The sequence below is a fragment of the Epinephelus moara genome, chromosome 6 (assembly GCF_006386435.1).
Source record: "Epinephelus moara isolate mb chromosome 6, YSFRI_EMoa_1.0, whole genome shotgun sequence".
NCBI classification, from domain to species: Eukaryota; Metazoa; Chordata; class Actinopteri; order Perciformes; family Serranidae; genus Epinephelus; species Epinephelus moara.
In genome coordinates this window covers 37,022,924-37,038,584 of record NC_065511.1, presented here as the reverse complement: position 1 = coordinate 37,038,584, position 15,661 = coordinate 37,022,924, and the positions used below count along the sequence as shown (strand labels likewise).

The 15,661-nt window shown below is 43.0% G+C and overlaps 1 protein-coding gene across 1 annotated transcript in view; it reads left to right on the top strand.

Moving 5' to 3' along the window:
• Positions 1 to 1,388: 1,388 nt before the first annotated feature.
• The window catches only part of LOC126391165 (raftlin-like), a 165,989-nt gene continuing 151,716 nt past the window's right edge, over positions 1,389 to 15,661 (top strand). Inside the window, exon 1 of the mRNA XM_050045704.1 lies at positions 1,389 to 1,972. The gene's annotated coding sequence lies outside the window, so the exon portion shown is untranslated. The remainder of the gene's footprint in view (positions 1,973 to 15,661) is intronic.

Here is a 15,661-nt window from a genome sequence, read left to right as displayed (position 1 = left end):
CACCTCTTAGCCTTCACAAGTGCATCACTATTACGTGTGCAAAGTCATCCAGTGGGCCGGATTGGTACCTTTGGCGGGCCGATCAATGCCAATGTTTGACACCCCTGATTTAAGCATATGTTGACTGGTCGAATACAGCTAATACAGCACCAGCAACCGTCATTTTTAGAAAGTTATTAACCATGTAAACAACAGACGACACAAAACACAAACAACAGCTCATCACAAAAAATGGAGGGAAACTGGAAAATGGTCTGACGGTGAAAATACAATGCAATTTTGATTCGTCAAAGCAAAAGTGATGTTGCTATTCCAACCACTGACTGGCTTACAGTGCGTCACTTCAGTGTTCCCATTGGTGGGGCGAATGCAACAGAAAAAAAAGCCCTTGAAGGTATGCAGTTCTCAGGGAATCTACCCAATGGGCAGCTCCTCTCAGGGAGTCCCCGAACTGTTCGGTCTGAAAACGCCTACACATGCAGTCGTGTGATCCATTCCTAATATCACATATTGATTGTAGCTGCTTTAAGTTACCGAAAAATCTGAATGAAATATTCAGTAATCAACAAAGTCATCAAATTCCGTACAGCACAGTCAGCACAAAACACCCAACAAGGATCACAGTCATTTACTGTATCCATCAATAGATTTCAAGTGAAGCACAGAGTTAATGAAACAGACAGACAGGGATGGAAACTTCCTCTCTCATGTCAGCAGCGATGCAGATTTCAGTTTGCCTCAAGCGAGGATACTCTGCACTGACACAGATCTCTGCTGTTGTTGTTGTTGCTCAAGTAGTAGTCGTAGTAGTTGTTGTGGTGGAAATCACAGTTTATGTAACAGAAGTTACGCCAGAGTAGCGTCCCCTCATATAAACGGGCTTAAATAATAAATACAGAGCTATAGGGGGTCCTGACCCGAACGTATTAAATATGCATAACCACTACAGAGGAATGAAGTCGTGAAGATCACACACACGCACACACACACAGCTGTATTCAACAAAACAACCGTCTGACACACACCCCGGACCCTTTTTAAGTCAAACTGATCAACAGCTCCCAAAACACTTCCCGCAGCATGCACGTGTGACTGTGTGTGTGTGTATTGACTTTGTGGCACAGTATTGTGCTGCTTCCTTTCTACTTCTCTCCATATCTCAAACAAACTATTGATTTCTATTTCTGTCCGCCCATCTTTCTTTAGTCCTTTACTCCCTTAACAACACCCGCCACCCTTCCTCCTCCTCCTCCTCCTTCTCCCCCCTCTCTCCAACTCTGGTATTTCCCAACGAAGCCCCCTCCTCACCTCCCCTCTGTCACCCCCCCCCCCCTTCCCTCTTCCTCTCCCTCCCCTCCTCTCCTCAGATGGATTCTTCAGTCAGCCGAGTGGAACTGGTGCGGCTGCTGGAGAGATAGGCAGAGAGGCAGAGAGGCAGTGCTGAACAGACGCTGGGTCAGAGCGCTCAGTTGCTTCAGACAATCACAGGGGAGCGAGAGAAAGACACAGGAAAAAGAGACACAGACAGAGAGAGACCACATAGAAAGATAGATTCAAAACAGAGAAAAGGGAGGGAGAGACAGGGGAGGGAGGTAAATATGTGACAGGATGTGGTTTCCCTGAGCTTGCAGAACATCGGTACACAGGCATACTTTGAGCATGACCTAAACACACCGAGCTTACAAGTGTGTTTGAGCTCCGTTAGGTGGCGAAGGGGGAAAACGAAGAAAACCGCTGGAGCTGCTGCTGCTGCTGCTGCTGCTGAGCCCGCTCTGGTTTCTGTGTTGCCTGTTGGAGGATTGTGTTTCCTTTAAGCCAGCCAGCTCCACGGCAACCTCAGTCAGCTCGTCGGACAAGGATCTGAACCTCCATCCTTCCTCTGAGTAGAATGCGTTTCTCTGCTGGAAGCTCTGGTCCAGTTGCTGCCTTCGTGTCCAAGCAGTGAACTTTTCAACAAAGATTTGTGAAACAGGTACGTTTGCTTTCAGTTTGCGTAACAGCCTCCCAGCATGTGCATGAGTTTGAACTTCCGAGCAGACGTGCGACCGTACTCGCGCCTCGCTCTCTGGACAGTGGCCACTGTAAACTTGGACTGCGTGGTAGCAATTGTTTACCACAGAGAGTTGATTCATTAGACGATGCCGCAAGCCACAAGTTTGGCTTCTGAGCGGCATGTTCGACAACAAGCTCTAAATCCACTGCTACCACACAGACACACACATGTTCGCACATTCGCATGCTCGCACACACTCTGGCCATTCATCATGCACATCAATAGGTCTGCTTGTTTTGAAGTCACATGTGTGATGGATGGTACAGAGCGGGGCCGAGAATGCCAAAAATGTCTACCTGGATCCAATCAGGGACCAAACCCTGACAGTGTTTCAAGATGTTTCTGGCTTACAGTATCACCACTCCCACTAGTGAGGGGAGAGACGGGGGAGTGTGGGATTGTGAGCTACTGTACTGTACGTAGGAAGGGTAAAAGTATGGGTTTCCCTGTGTGTGTGTGTGTGTGTGTGTGTGTGTGTGTGTGTGTGTGTGTGTGTGTGCAGCATGCGTGCTTAAACATCCATGTCTGTCTGTACAAGTGGATGTTTACATGCTAAGACTATGTGCTCCGGTGCATGAGTTCATCCAAGCATGCGTGCGTGTGGAAGGAGGTTTAAAGGGAAAAACAAGTTGAGCGATGGCAGGAGGTGAAGGAAGGGCGGGGGATGTCAGGGAGGAGGAAGACGAGGGCATGAGAGAGAGGAAAAGCCGGGGGAAGAGGGGAAAAGTGTGTGCGTGTGTGTGTGTGTGTGTGTAAGACAGAGAGAAAGTGAGTGAGAGAGCTCAGTCTGACTGAACTGCTGTTAATTAGTTCCAGCTGGTGAGCTGTGGAGCGTCAGGCTGCGTTAACTCTACAGTGGTGGTGGGTCAGGAGTTGCCTCTGTCTCAGTCTGTCTGTTTCACACACACACCCCTACACACACACACACACACACACACACGCACACACACATATGCATGGAAAACATACACAGATAAACAAACCCAGGGGCATTAAAAAGAAAAAAATCACCTATAAAACACACAGCATATGGGCAACACCACAAATACAAACACTGAAATATGATACACACACACACACACACACACACACACACACACAGACCAGAATAAACACAAAAAGACACACAACATATTTATGCGCACATGTAGCTTCATAAACAGTCAAAACAAGCAGGCAACAACATGTAAAACGCATGACACACAAAATACACAAATACAAACAAAAACACATTTATGATTCATTGACAACAGCACAGTGTAAACACACACTGTACACACACATGCACAGGGGGCATAAACAGCCGTGTGCTTGATGTCAAGTGTGTAAATCAAAGGGTAGATGCAGTGAATGCGTGTAACATGCAATGAACTCATGCAGTGCCACACGTGAGCATGCATACATGCTTTACATTCACATGACATGAGCACACAGACACGCACTGGAAACACACACATACACACGAAAACACTCCATAGAAAGCCCCATATGGCTGCTGGATGCTCTGCAGCTCGGCTGTTGGAAATGTGGAAGTGATTGTGGTTTTGGGCTTCGCTACAATGTCACGTCGAAAAGTGAATCATTACACAGGGCAAAAGGTGAAGAAACCATTACCTTAAAGGGCTAATGCACCCAAATTATAAAAAAAGCACATTTTCTCTTTTAACTTTAGTTATATGTGTCACTCCACAGATTTATTTATTTATATTCTTTCTTTCTTCTCTCTCACACTCTCTGCCCCATTCACTCACTAACAAGCTCTCCAGCAACACTTTTTAGAGCTGTTACCTGATGTGCACCTCCCCAGAAATGTAACTACACTCCCTGTCTGTTTCTGTAAGCTGAAACCATTTCCCTCAGTGGAAACCACGCTTTATTTTACTTTAATTTCACAGATAAGAAACAATAAATTGTGAAGACAATAAAGCCTCCACAAAAATAGCATTTTAAGTCTTGTCTGTGATTTATTCTAGCTTCATAAGAGCAGAGGAAATCTCTGCTAGTCGCTAGGCTAATTTATACAATGTAAAATGCCATAAGCTTGTGCTAATAACGTTAGCATGTTGTATTTGTTTGGAGAACAATAAGACAGTTGTTTTTTCAGTGAACCTTGTGAGTTGTAATGAAGACGAATTTGTAACGTTACCTTTGTTGAATGTTGCTGTTGTCCCTGACTTCATATGAGTAGAGGAAAGGTCTGCTAGCTGCTAGGCTAATTTATACAATGTAAAATGCCATAGGCTTGTGCTAAAAACGTTAGCATGTTGTATTTGTGGGGAAAATGTGTCCAGATAAAGACAAGTGTTTGTCTGTGAATGCTGCGAGTTATAGTGAAGCTGACTTGTGTACTTGTCTTTGAAATTGTCGCTATTTAGCCATGTTTAATGTGTGTTTAATGTGTGTTTTAGATCAACTTAACTTTACAGGACTTCACACAAACCGCTCTGCTAACTGTTGTGTTTCAAACAGGGGAATAAAATCCCTGTCTTTGCACTTTATTTTGATCACAGTCTGTTTTTATAAAACTGTTGTGACATCTGAAATGTGGCTTTGACTTGTAGAAAATACTGAGATATATATTGTGTATTGCTAGTCAGCCTGAAAATATAGAGATATGAATTCTTGTCCATATCACCCAGCCCTGTTTATTCCCTTTCCCCAGATTTCTCTATTGGAGATTTATCCCAACCCAGTACAACGGAGTTGAACGTAATTTAATCTGAGGTACTCGCAGCATTGAAAAATTAGACACCATTTCCTAATACAGTTCCCTTTATGAAGAGCTTATAACTTACTAATGACTCGGGGGAAAGTCCATTAATAAGAACACCACATTTTCTTTCTTTGTCATTTTAGCCACAGCTCCTCAGCTCAGCACTCACCTTCTGAAAAGGGCTGCGGGGCACCAGGACCTAAATCCATTTATTAACAAGTTATTAACCTTTACAGCTGTAGGCTTGACTGATTGTGGTAAAAACGTTTTTACTCGTGATTTATTACCATTTAGAGCGGCAGACGACTTGGTAATGTTTGGTGATGGCTTATTAGAAAGTGATGAAGTCATGACTCTTTATTAATGACTTTACTAACATTTATAACTGCAGATCTGATGAACTCGTGTCCCTTTAATAATGATGTAGTAGAAATTGCAGGGATACTGCGATGTTTTACTGCTGTGCTTCTATTAAGTTGGGGACCTGTAAGAGACAGAATTGAAGCAGCAGAGGCCAAATTATCTTGACTTTTGGTATCCAGTATGGTTCACACTACATTCTACACTTCCCATCATGCAACTCAATGGCATCTTAGAGATTTCCAGACTAGTACATATCCATTTCTTTCTACTCCAGTATCATATACACGTCTCTACAGTGACTTAGTGCATGAGGTGACTTTGTCATGTGATGATGGAGGGAATGGTGATGACGGGCTCTAGTTTCGCAGACCGGGCGAGGCGGGGGCACAGTGCACCTGCGCTTCGCCAACTGGGTGTGGCCAGGCGCATTTTGCAAGTTTGGCACACCGTGCGCACTGGCGCAGCTACTCGTCTTTCCCACCTCCGTCCCTCCTACCTGCGCAAGTCGGAAAGCGGGAGGACAGAAGGCGTGGAGTGGGTTTTACACACATCACACCAATCAAATGAGCCCCTCTCCTCGCCCTTAAATGCGCCGCGGGAAGGCGTAATGAGAGTTTACTCAATTCGCCAAGGCAGAAGAGAGCAGCAGCGTCAGATGGCCAAACTTCTCCCAGGAGGAAACTGATGTTTTGGTCTGGGAGGTCCAAGCTAAGTCCGAATATACGGAACTGCGAGCAGACCTCCACGGGCTGATGATGCAAAGGTAGCCTGGGAGGAGGTCACCACAATTGTAAATCAATGTTGCGTTTCTCTCATGCTCGCGCGCTCTCTCTTTCTCTCTCGCAGTCTCACTCTGTTTCTTTTCTTTTGACTTTTCTAAGATATACTCCCTATCTGATGCTGTGGCTGTTTGTGGTTGGCTGAGAGGGATGTGAAGTCATTAGTTTGTAGCTGTGTTAATCAAATCATGTTGGGTTTCCATTACGCGTGCCAAACTTGCCAAACGGTGCCAATCCCCTTTGATCTGACATCAGANTGTCGACACCTCCCCCTGCTGCGCCGCCACACCCATCTCAGTGCACCTCGGTCTGCCAAACTACCAAACTGAGCGCGCCTCGGGTTGCGCTGCTCGAAACTAGAAACCTCCAGGTCGGAAAAATGAAGCCAATGCAGAAGTGCCAAAAACTGCAGTTCCTCTAATGGCCACTTGAGGCTGGCTTCAAGAGCGAGTCAATCCCCATAGACTCTCATGTTAAAATGCCCAACTTTACAGCCGAAATAAACATGTTTACAGCCTGGTACACAAAAAGGTTTTCATCTCTATAGCTAATAACAACTGTACAAGGGTTTTAATATAACTCACATTTTATCAGACATATTTAAGGGAGGGCCACTTGAGTCACAGGATGTCTGTGAGGCATTGCTACACCAGTCTCTGAGTCAGATCCACCCCTCGCTGCGGACAACCAAAATGCTGAACTTGAGGCTTCAAAACAGGAATCCACAAACCAATGGGTGACATCACTCTAGCTACATCTTTTACACCACTGTTTGACAGCAACAAACAGCGAAACTGGTTGTAATTTACCAAGTCATTACTGTGTTTCCAGCAGCTTTTAAAGCTCCAAACAGGGCTGTTTCGTGGTGACCCACTGCTGTTATTCCAGCGAGGATAGTGTCATGAAAAGCGGTCGTTTTTTTACAGACATTGCTGCTTTTGTATTTCAAGCCACAACATTATCTTTTCAGGGTTCATAACCAAGTGGTTTTTGTGTCTAAATCTAACCATGCATTAACCACAGCTTGTTGAAACATAACATTTCAGAGTACATGCTATCATAAAACTTCAATTAAAAGCCTAGTCCCAATTAAACGTGCAGTCCCTTTTACTAGCCCGGTGTGGCTACACATTTTGACAAATAAAGGCCTCTCTCAATTAGACACCTGGTCTGGTTGCCAAGCAGTTAATTTTTTTAATATAAATTCTTCGGATGTATAAAACCGGATAGGATAAAGTGGTGTTGTGTCGGCATGCTGGGTGCCGTAATCCCTGAGTGCCATAACTCACATTCTCTCTGATGCTGTCTGTTGGCGCTAGATTGAATTAATGATTCATAACTGATAAGTTATCTGAAGCCTAATATTCATACTGGTTTGAGTAAACAATTTGATTGTATTTCCAGATCTTTGCTGAGCAACAGTTTTGTGTGAAAGGAATTAAAGGCCTGTCCCATATAGGTGCCTGTCCCAAATATAGGCCTGTTGATTCAGAGTCAGAAACCCATGAAAAAAGGCGTCCTTTAACGTCGGTATCAAACGCAGCCGGTTGCCGTTCTAGTTTAATGGCGCCCAGTGGTGTCAGGGGGAAATGCGGGGGCACAAGGACAAAGGTTAAGGCGGCGGAAGTCCGACTGAGGTGGGTGGGTGGCGCTGTGGATGGGTCCAACAAACACCGACTTTCACCCAAGAGAGCGGTATAATGCCAAACCCTGTTCATTTCTCCTAAACCAAACCATGTGTGTTTGTTGTTGAAGGAAAAAAAAAGTCAATTCACAGTGTGACATAGTGCATTTATTTTGAAAGCGACTGTATGTAAACGTTAAATTTCCTGTGAAAACAGAAGTGTATTTTGAAAGAAGACAATGCATGAAACAACTTGTAAGAACTTGACACAGTGTCCCAGAACGTCAACAACCAACGCACCCAGGGTACCTTTCACATCGTATCTGGACGTGGAAAGTCCATGACCAAACGTCGTTATGTGACAAGGTCGGAGTGAGAATGTGTTGATTTCACTGATTTAAGCAAATAATAGCCCGGGCTATCAATTGAAGTTTTACGGTACATAATAACATGCAAATGTTACGTATCGGTGGTTTGCAGAAACGTACAATGCCGACATTTTTCCTGGTGATTGTCATCTTTCTTTTAGACATTATACAAAAATTTAAACAAGCTGGGTAGTACAGAACTGATGACTAAACTGAACTTAATGTGTAAAATCAGTGGAGTGCCCCTTTAACAGTCGGGTTCTTAAAACCTTGGGTACACAAAACTAAAACTAACTTCATGGCTAAATACTGCTAAGCAACGGGAGAAAATACCCGTCTTGTAATTTTGGTGGGCCAACCCTTTAAAATCAGTCTACGTTTATCTGAACACTGACACATGAACCTGTCTGTTACAACATACAGTAGCCGTCACTGTGATTTAAAACTTTACTCATTGACTCTCTGAATCCTTTCTCTCAGCCATCACTTTGTGTATTTTCTGAGCCTGTGTTGATTTTCTTTCGCTCCAGTCTTTTAGCAAACATGTATTTTAATCAACTTATGTTTGCTATCTGATCCGGGCACAGTGAATCCCCCCGTGCGGTGTGAAATTTGATTAAGGTAATTGGCAAGCGTTGGCTGGTGTAAACCACAATGTGTACTCCTCTCCACTCAGTATGTATAGACAAACACCCACAGACCGACACAACAAAACACAAGAACATTTTATACTCCGGAATATTTAGGGTACGTCTAATTGAAAGGTGGTTATTTTTAAACCATTTTAATTTCATTCTACTCTCATTTCATGCTGCGCCTGTTTGATGCCAGAGAAACTCGCAGAAGCTTCACATCGGGGACGCGATGAAATATAAATATATGGAGGATTTGATTTCAAAATAAGTTGCAGAAGGTGACTTTTAGTCTTGTAAAATCAAAGCAAGTACAAAAATTAGATAATGATAACACATTAGTCTGTGGTTGGCAGAATTATCTGTACTTTTGAAGTATTCAGTGCTTCATTCCAGGTATTTTTTATGATGTGGTGCATTTTGGATAGAAACTGCTGTGATTTGTTCCAATTTGGCATCCGTACTGGCAGTAATATAAAACTTTGGGCAGTAAACATGGCGGAATGACACACTGGTAGATAAGGTGTGAATTTTGCAGTTCTCATGACAGGGTGTCATCTAGATTGCAGCCTCGGCTGCAAGTCTCACATCTTTTCCCTCTGAAATGCTCAGTTACAAGATCTCGGGCAAAGATTATTTTCCCTCACTCCCCTGCTAGGTGACAGTGATCGTGCTTTTGAAGATACTAAGTTATTCAAGCCTCTGGCATTGCCCTAGACCTGAGACGGCATATTAGGATGAATCCTCCAGGCAAGACGGAAAACAAAAGAGCCAATATTCAGCCGGTTGTGTAGTAGCTTTGCCTCGAAGCAAAGACAAAGGAAAAAAAACATCCCCCTTGATATTTCTATAAGGCAAATTGACTCCTGTTGTAATGGGTGGTCAAGAAAATTGCAGCAGTATTGATTGGGTAATGTTCAACATGGACATGTCGATAGGGTGTCTGAAAACCTAAGAACTTGGCTTCGGCTGGCTTTAATAAAAAATGACCTGCCTGGAGCAAGTTCACACAAAGCAATGAGTCACTCACAGAAAATCTCTCCAAACCCCTCGGTGTTTTAGAGAAAAATTGCAAAGGGGGCAACCAAAGAATTCTTTCCTTTTTTTTTTTTCTAAGTATTTCTCTCTCCTGCTTCCTTGAAATGACAAACACTCCTTCTTTCACCGTGTTGCTTTGGCTGCAGCTTGAAAACATTTAACAGGGTGTTTGTTTCAGTCGGGTTGAGACAACATTTCGCTTCTCACTTGTGAGAACTGTACAAACCCAGCGTGGATGCACGTAACGAATCAAACTCATGACTGTCAGGGACATGCAGCGAGGAGAGGAGAGGAGGGGGACAGGAGGACATGAGTGTCTGCTCCTGCACATGGAGGAGTGGGAAAGAGGAGGAGGAGGAATGGATGAAGAGGGGTGTGAGCTTATAGCGCCCAGAAATGGAGAAAGAAGAGAGACACCGACAATGAAAGAGCGAGGTTGAGAAAGATTGGTGCCTATTATTCTCCTGAGAAGGGAATAGTCATAGAGGGGTTTGGTTCCCATGGCAATAGCTCTCTCGATGCATGCGCGCGTGTGTGTATTTGTGTGTGTGTGGACAGACTGTAACCGGGCCTTGAGACTGTACGGAGACGAGGTTGGCCGAGGCCATGGCGATCTGCGGAGCCACCCGGAGCCTTGAAACGGCGGAGAATCTCAGACAGACACTATTGTTTACTCGCCTGTTCTCTCTGCCTCACTCATCACCCCTCATCTTCCTTTTTTTTTCACTCCTGCACGCTTGCCGTTGTGTATCGTCCTTGGGCATTCACAGCAAATATAACAAATTCAGTGAGTTGAAAAAGCAATTCCACCTTTGGCACCCGTGGCCTCCTTGTTGGGAGGGCGTAATGGTTTAGATGTGGAGATGTCTCCAAAAACAAATTTTGAGCCTTTGTGTTGCATTTTCAAGGTAGAAATGTATCAGGGGTCTCTTACATTATAATGTATCTACTCACAATACTTACGCTTTGTGTGATGGCCTTTTTAAAGGAAATTATTAATTTAAATTTTTTAACCAGTGTGCAATGTCTAGACAGTTTAACAAAAAATATGACATTCTGGATGGTACTGGTAAATTAAAGCGATGCATTTTTCTCTACATAAGTAGCAGAAATTATGAAAACAATGACGATTGGCTTTTTAATCCACTATATTTTTTTTTATAGACCCTTTTACTGTTAGTAAACAGTATGACTTCTTTTGTGGGCGGGGCTTAGCTGGAGGCAAAACAATTCTTTACAGACGTTAACCAGCTCTAGTAGCAAGTTGGTGGTGCATTCAGAAATACTCGTTGCAAGTGCCGGAGTGTACTCTGACACAAACTTGACCGTTCGTAAATTACTGTTCGGTTGTCCAGAGCACCGCAAAAAGTTAGCATCCGCATTGACATAGAGCCTACGCTGTAGCCTGATGTGCACCTACCCAGAAATGTTACTACTTGTTGCGGTGACGCACACCTCCTGTCTACTCCTGTCTAAGCTGAAACTATTTCTCTCAGTGGACACAAAGCTTTTATTTACTTTAATTTCACAGATAAGAAACAATAAATAGTGAAGAGAATAAAGTCTCCACAAAATGGCATTCCAAGTCTTGTTCATCCTGGCTTCACAAGAGTAGAGGAAATCTCCACTCGTCGCTAGGCTAATTAATACAATGTAAAATGCCACAGGCTTGTGCTAATAACGTTAGCATGTTGTATTTGTTTGGAAAATGTGTTTAGTATAAGACAGTTGTTTTGACGGTGAATGTTGTGAGTTTTAATGGAGACGAATTTTGTAACGTTACCTTTGTTAAATGTTGCTGTTGTCCCTGGTTTTATGAGTAGAGGAAAAGTCTGCTAGCAGCTAGGCTAATTTATACAATGTAAAATGCCATAGGTTTGTGCTAATAACATTAGCATGTTGTATTTGTGGGGAAAAGGTGTCCAGATAAAGACAACTGCTTTGTGAATGCTGCGAGTTATAGTGAAGCCGAATGTTTCAGGTGTATTTAACTATTTAACAACATAATAAAATAAACAAAACAAAACAAAAACAAAACATCACAGACCCCAATAAAACAGATTACAAAAGACTGTCAAACCAGTGTTTCCATAGATTAGACCTATATCTAGTGTCATTTAGTCTAGGGTTTGACAATATCATTATAATAGAGTTCTGAGACTCCTTCAATCTGCCACTAAAACTGAACATCAGACACCTCAATAAGGCATGGAAAACATTTAACGTTGTGAGTTATTGTGTATTCAGCCACATGGCACCAAGCTACCATCCAAGCCTACATGCAGACAGAGCTAAAATCAAACCACAGCTTTTTTGGTGGACTATATCTTTAAAACAGTTTGAATAAAAAGCTCATGTAAAAGGCACATGCAGTATAAGCAGCTCCACACTGTAGACCGCTCTCTTCAAAGGGCTATAATCACCAAAGGTTGCAGCATTAACATCCTGCCTCAGTGTCCATTGTTTCTCTTTCTCTCTTGGGTCCCTCTTTTTTTCATCCTCTGTCCCACTTAGGTGAGGATTCAAGGTGGTAAGGACGGAAGAAAGGAAGAGAGGGAAGAGAGGGGGATTTCCAGAGGGAGTGTGTTAACATTTTCAGCTGACGCTGTCACCCGCAGAAGGAGAGAGTGAAGCTGACGCTCAGAGGGTGAGGGGATCATTTGAGCAGACGTCAGGCTACTGGACACGTCGGCTGTTTGTCCTGTGACTTTTCTCCAAAATAGCTTGTTTGTAAGCGTTTGTTCCAGAAAAACAGCTCATAAGAGCATTTCCTTTGCCAGCTCAGTGGTTAGGCTCTGGTTAAGATTAAGCCAATGGTACTTTCACACATGATCTGTTTGGTTCAGTTCAGTTGAACTTCTTCCTTTAGGCTGGTGTGAAAGCTGCCAGTCGAACTCTTTGTTGTGTCAAAGAAAAGCAAGACAAACAGGATTTCTTGACAGACTTTGTGACTTTAGCATGAATTGAAAAACAAAATCTGCTGATGGTGAGCTGCTAAGAAAGCCATCTTCTGTGCTGACGTATGCATGATGTATAGCCTATATTTAAGCAAGCTAATTTGGTAACCCCAGCAACGCCTACGCGTATCAGCACATCATTGCAGGGAATTTCCCTGATGAACCAAAAAATAAAAACTGAGTGAAACGTAACAATAACACAGCAACAGTCCTGAAACATCACAACACAAAATGTTTCTATAATATTATTTATATAATATTTATACACATTATAATATATAAGGTCCAACTGATGGTCATGATCAATTATTTCTGCATGAGCTCATCAGAGAGGATAAGGTTCACTAAAGTGCTGCGTGACTTGCAGCTAGTGTCGGGAATTACACACACACACACACACGCATACAGTATGTTGTTGGTAGGAGACAGAATCTGAAACGCGGTTTCACTCTGAGTAACAGACTTCATTGATCTCGTGTATAGTAAATACAAAGGTCCAAAGTGACGCTCCTGATTCACACAGCCTGCTGTGGATTTCTCAAAGTTGGGGACACACGTCCACGTTATAGAGGAGGTCATATGGCCTGATAACACCACATCCACCACAGGTATCAGATTAAAAAGACAATCTGTGGCGCAAAGTTTCGCTCAGTGTTAACCAACTTCCAACTAGCTTAGCTAACTGTATGTTGAAGAAGCTGTTTCTAAGGGGAAAATTTATCACAGTTATTTTACTTTTCTTTTAAAGAAAAATGAAATAACTGTGATAATTAGTCATGTGATCTATGTATATTTAGCACACCTGTGTTGAGCGAACTTGAAGACGCCACAGGCGAAACACGTTCGCTCTTAATAAAATCACAGTAATTCAGTTCAGTGTGCAGTGGTTTATGTCAATGATTTTATCTGAGATGTTCCTGTGGTCGACCAGCACCTGATCCTTGAGACTGGCTGTGCAGAGGGAGTTCGGTTTACTTATTAAAGTCTTTTTGTTTGATACTGACACCTATTTGTGAGGTTATTTCATGGGGACAAAATCTGGTAAATCAGGAACTAAAAAGCCTTAATAGGTAATGTCTACTTTATCTATTGTATCACTGTGATGGGTTAACAAGCCAAGTGCAAATATAAACAAATGTATATATATTTGAACAATCTTAAAGTTCTATTGTATTCTGTACCTGAAATCCATGCCTTTACTGGGATCTAGATAATCCCAAACTCTGGATTGAAGGTATCCAAATCCTACAAACAGTTTTGAACAACATCTACTGAAACTAGATCAAAACCAAAATTGGATTACGCAATTTCAGATTCCTTCTTTTCATTTAAACAACGCTTTTTCAAGATTTGATCCAACCCAACAAGTGGGCCAAAATGATTTCTGCTTTGTTGGTCAGTAATCTCATTTATTAATATGAAAAAAACCCACATCTTTAACCTTACAATGTAAAATAATACTAATTAGCTTGTTTTCAGTAACGAGCCTGTGTCATGGATACGGTGTAGTTTACCAGATGAGTGTCCACTGTGACTCTTTGGATGACAAAAATATTGTACCAGCACCTCTTTTTACTTCTTTAACTACTAAGACAACTTCTGTTTTATCATACTGTTATTAACACATGCTAAAAAACAAACGGCAACACATCCTGAGCAGTGACCATGACTATTAGTGCACGACCAGCTGATCTCAGCACTGTGTGGGAGAAATGATCTAATTAGCACCTCTTTGTAAATAGTAGTTGATGTTTGTCAGACTGCTGGAGAAGAAAGTCTCTCATCAAGCTGTGTGGCAGTCCGTCACACTGTATGTTATATTATAAAACTGGTCATGTTCATTGCCATTTAAGGTGCAGACAGGAAGCTAACAGACAAAATAAGCAGCACTTCCTTGTTGCTGCAACACATAAGGGGAATAGACCCATGAACCCTTCCCATTTTTGCAGTGGTATGTTATTTCAGCCCTTGTTATTGACCCCTCAAATGCCATTTCAAAAAATGACCAGCACTGTCATTTTCAGGAGGTTGCTTGTGAGGGAAACACACTGTAAACACAGGTCATTTGAAGCATTTCAACCAACAACCACTGCTGTTGTTTTCTCCTGTGAGGTCTGTCTTGTCCTAAGTGATGGTCTCTCCAACCGCCCCGCCTCGGAGAGCCCTTGACTCTGTGCGGATGATACTGAACCAGCAATATCCACCACCAAACGCGGCCTTGCTAGCTCCCCACTTCAGATTAAGAAGATCAAAAGTCAGAAAGAGGCAAAGAGGGGTGAGGGAGATAAAGCATGAGAGAGGAGGAGAGCGGAAGAGAGCGGGCTTAAAAGGGAGAGTACATGGCGAAGAACACAAGAACACAGTGTCCTAATTAATGTCCTCTTCCATTAATCCACTCTGAAGCTTCCCATGCTAGTGGGTTTGATCTCAGCAATGTTGTTATCAAAGCCTTGTAACATGGTCTTGTAATACGGGGAAGATGTCAGTCAGACGGCGTTAAAATCATTTGCTGCAGTTGCTTCTTGTTGCTGATGCTGTGATGTCTCTAAGTGCAGACATCAGGTGGGGTTTGGTACAATTATCGTCCGCACTTACGTAACAGCCATGACTATAATAGTTCCAGTTCCTCAGAATAATCTAAAGCTCAACAACTTCTTTATGAACAGTGGTTCAAATGACAACATAATGTGAAGTATTATCATCCAACTTGTCGGTGAAGATTCTCAGTCATCCAGGTCATGGTAATCCTAAGTGCTATATCGTAGGCAACTGGACTTGCTTGCGTTTCTTGAAGATGTTTCGCCTCTCATCCAAGAAGCTTCTTCAGTTCTAAATGACTGGTACGAAGTTGCAGGCTTTAAACCCAGTGTGGGTGGGAACCTTTGCAGAGTCGTAGGGGTCGTTGGGATCCCTCCCCAGACGACTTCACACCCATTCACCCCTGGTCCCACCTGACCCTAACGACTCACATGGTGGCCAGGTGGGTCAACGACTCACATTGTGACCTTAACGACTCTGAAACTAAGAGCTCACGTGACCCCTACGACTCTGCAAGGGTTCCCACCCACACAGGGTTTAAAGCCTGCAACTTTGTACCAGTCATTTAGAACTGAAGAAGCTTCTTGGATGAGAGG